This window comes from Balaenoptera ricei, chromosome 4, assembly GCF_028023285.1.
Source record: "Balaenoptera ricei isolate mBalRic1 chromosome 4, mBalRic1.hap2, whole genome shotgun sequence".
NCBI lineage: Eukaryota > Metazoa > Chordata > Mammalia > Artiodactyla > Balaenopteridae > Balaenoptera > Balaenoptera ricei.
Genome location: NC_082642.1, coordinates 118,562,648 through 118,567,035, shown reverse-complemented (window position 1 = coordinate 118,567,035; position 4,388 = coordinate 118,562,648). Strand labels below are relative to the sequence as shown.

Below are 4,388 nucleotides of genomic sequence, written 5' to 3'. Positions count from 1 at the left end.
AGGCTAGGAATTGTAGAGAATATTTTGAATATTAGGTGAGCATTAATGGCCTCTGCAACCCAACATCCTCTCTTTAAGGAACGTAGGTTTTCACAAAAGACTGAAGGAGCCACTGATCATAAGCTCTGTCTGCTTTCCATCTGCAACCATCCCAGAGACATGGATGTATTAATGGACTAGCTACTGGCTTAGAGTAGTGTGAAAACACACAAATTATAATAATAAATTCTTCCAAGACACTATCTCTTCCTTTCATTTTGAAAGTCAAGACTAAATGTTTATAACTGGATTCCTGGTCACATCTCCCATTTTCCCTGGTGGCTGAAAGATAAGAAATTTCTGTTCCTGCAGTTCACTATCTCATCTGTAAGTTTTTACCATACTCTAGTATGTAATCTTTTTAGGCCTGGAGACTTGAAATCATTTAGAGAAGCTAAATGCTATCTTATCATCTCTTTACATATCCTGAGGTTCAATTGCTCTTACCCATATTATTCAGCCTTCTCTAGGCTAAAAATTATTCTTCTGGTCAGAGAATATGGAAGTAAAATAGAATTTTCCAAATCCCATTTTGTGTCACTTGTTCAATTTATAAAATCTTGCCAGACATATTACAGGTAAATTCTCTTTGTTCTTGCTCTGGATATAAATGTAACTTAAAAATGTTTTATTTTCCTTGTGCAGTTTATTCACAAACCTCAATTCATTCTCAGTTTTCTGGCACTGTTCTCACAGGCTCATGTATCTTTCATATTTGTGCTTGGTTATATGCCTCTGTACCCCTTTTCTACATATACATTTAAAACTTAAAACCATCCAAATGATCTTTGTGGAGCCACTAGGAATCTTCAGATCCTCTCCTTGATAAGTGTTCTTGTAATTTCATAGGTGGAAATTCAATTTCAAGTGATTTCCAAACTCTGAACTTTCCCATTTTAGAGTCTGAAACTACATGACCATTTATACCTTTCACTTACTTTCTTTGACATTTTCCTATTTGAAGTTTAGGGTAGCTTTTCCCCCTGATCATCATGGTCACCATGTGTTTGGAATATCCTTGGTGCTTAATAAGTGATTTTTGAATGAATGCATTTGAACTAAGCAAGGATAAGATTCCTTTTTCATGAGAATCCTATCTCATCTTTTTTTTTTTTTAAACTGAATCTTTCCATCAGTCTTTAGACAATGTTGATGATTCAGTCTAACTGATAGCTTTTTTTTTTAATGGGAATTTCAATTTCAATTTTTTTTTTTAATAACTTCTGACAAGCTTTCTATTCATGGAGATTAAAATTTTTACGTAAAGTTTGCTAAACTCTTTTGAATGAGTGTAACATCCAGCGTCAAAGTTATAGTTTTAATATCCATATAGACAGTTATTACTCTACAGATAATTATATGTAATCTTGTGTTCTTATCAACAGGCTTTATCAGTCATCAGAGAAGTAGGTCAAGAGAACACAAATGTAATTCCATTATCATTACTAAGGGCAGACAAGCTTTGATATCTCTTTCATATCTGTTTCCCTAGGACTTTATGAAACAAGCTAGTCTATATTCACTATTTCATAACTTTTAAAAAGTTTTACTCAATCTTATTGAAGTTCTTAAATATTGCTTCAGAATAAAGGGAAAAATATATGCTAACTTTAAACGTAAGTTGTTAGCATTGACATTAGCATCAATAAAAGAAGCAGACATTTATGAATCATAATCAAAGAACTGTTATTTTACAATAGAAGATTTTTTTAACTTTGGAGACCACAGTTCACCTAATCTAGCCCTTCCATAGATTTCTCTACAAAACCCAAGGCAGATAGTTATTTTGACTGTTTGACTATTTCCAGGAATGAAAATCCTTTCTTTGGTAATTCCTTTTCTAATCAGTCACATTATAATTTCTCTTTATTGCTTTCCTACATTATCTTCTGTTTCTTGAATTCTGAGTCTTCTTTAATGGTTTATGTCATTGTTGGGCAGGAACATAACCTTAGGATCTTCCTTACGGAGCCTATAAGGCAGACTTTCAGAATTGTTGATATTTATGAGGAAAAACTGAAAAGTGAATGAGAGCTATTATAATTATGCTGGTACAGTAAGTACAAAATTAAGATAATGCTGAGCAAATCTGTATTAGTTATTCTTTTGTTAGAAAAAAATTTTAATTTTATTTCCAAACTTTCATGATAGCTTGACTTGGAATAGAATTTTAAATTGGAAATAATTTATCCCTCAAACTTCAAAGGCATTATAGTTTGACTTCAGGAGTTTCAAGTAAGAAGTCTGAGAACAGTCAGATTTTTATCACCTCCCCTTTGCCTCCCTACTAGAAGCATTTAGAATATTCATTTAATCTTTGGTTCAGTATACAGTATCAATGTATAAAAAACTTTTGAAATCTTACATATTTTTAACACTCAGATTGGAATTTAAGAATTCCATGTACATCAGCATCAGGAAATGTGAAACCACTGGGGATAAATCTAACGAAAACTGCAAAACCCTGCTGAGAAACATTAAAAAAGATCTAGAGAGATAAACTATGTTCATGGGTCAGAAGACTCAATAGGGTTAAAATGTCAATTCTCCCCAAATTTATCTATAGATTCAACTAAATCCCAATAACATCCAAGCAGACTATTTTCTTTTTGGGTAGAAATTGATAAACTGATTCTAAAATTTATACGAAGATGCAAAGGACCTAGAATGGCCAACAACTTTGAAAAAGGGTAAAGTTTGACAACTAATACTACCTGATTTTAAGATATTATAAGATTTATAAAGCTACAGTAATGTTTTGATTGGTATTGGCATGAAAATAGATGTATAGGTCAGTGGAAAAGAATAGAGCTGAGAAATAGACTCACTCATATATTGACAATTAAATTTTTACAAAGCTGCAAAGGTAATTCTGTTGAGAAAGGATAGCCTTTTCAAGGAATGGTGTTGCAACAACTGAAAACACATATGCAAAACAATGAATTTCAACCATCTCACACAATTTAACTCAAAGTGGATCATCAACCTAGATTGAAAACCTAAAACTGTAAATCTTCTAGATGACAACATAAGGGAAAAACCTGTGTGACTCTGTGTTGCAACATCAATAGCATGATCCATAAAAAAACAAATTAATAAGTTAAACTTCATCAAAATTAAAAATTTCTGTTCTTTGAAAGACTGTTAAAAGAATGAAAATACAAGCCAACGACTGGGAGAAAATATTTGCCAATCACATATCTGATAAAGGAATGATTGCCAGAATATATTAGGAACTCAAATCTGAATAATAAGATAACAAAAATCCAATTTAAAAGTAGCAAAAGAGACTCTCCTCGCCATCCGGGTTGGTGCTCGCCCTCGCTGTCCTGTCCCCGGCCCCACGGAAAAGACGGAGCTGATCCAGAAGGCCAAGCTGGCCGAGCAGGCCAAACGCTACGACGACATGGCCACCTGCATGAAAGCCGTGACGGAGCAGGGCGCGGAGCTGTCCAACGAGGATGCAACCTGCTCTCGGTGGCCTACAAGAACGTGGTCGGGGGCCACAGGTCCGCCTGGAGTGTCATCTCGAGCATCGAGCAGAAGACCAACACCTCCGACAAGAAGTTGCAGCTGATTAAGGACTATCGGGAGAAAGTGGAGTCCAAACTGAGGTCCATCTGCACCACGGTCCTGGAATTGTTGGATAAGTATTTAATAGCCAATGCAACTAATCCAGAGAGTAAGGTCTTCTATCTGAAGATGAAGGGAGATTACTTCCGGTACCTTGCTGAAGTTGCTTGTGGTGATGATCAGAAACAAACGATAGATAATTCCCAAGGAGCTTACCAAGAGACTACTGATATAAGCAAGAAAGAGATGCAACCCACACACCCAATACGCCTGGGGCTGGCTCTTAACTTTTCTGTATTTTACTATGAGATCCTTAATAACCCAGAACTTGCCTGCACACTGGCTAAAATGGCTTTTGATGAGGCCATTGCAGAACTTGATGCACTGAATGAAGACTCATACAAAGACAGCACCCTCATCATGCAGTTGCTTAGAGACAACCTAACATAATGGACATCAGACAGTGCAGGAGAAGAATGTGATGTGGCAGAAGGGGCAGAGAACTAAGTGCATACAGGGTGTCATCCTTCTTCCCCTCAAGATTTTACTCATCTCCATTCCTTATTCCATTTGGATTTCCTATAGCAAAGAAACCCATTCATGTGTATGGAATCAACTGTTTATAGTCTTTTCACACTGCAGCTTTGGGAAAACTCCATTCCTTGATTTGTGTTTGTCTTGGCCTTCCTAGTGTGCAGTTACTGCTGTAGAAAAGTATTAATAGCTTCATTTTATATAAACACAAGTAACTTCCAAACACTTATGTAGAGAACTAA

The 4,388-nt window shown here is 35.6% G+C and overlaps 1 pseudogene; it reads left to right on the top strand.

Annotated features, from left to right (window-relative positions):
- Window positions 1-3,362: 3,362 nt before the first annotated feature.
- On the top strand, window positions 3,363-4,134 carry LOC132365483 (14-3-3 protein theta-like; annotated as a pseudogene).
- The last annotated feature ends 254 nt before the right edge of the window (window positions 4,135-4,388 follow it).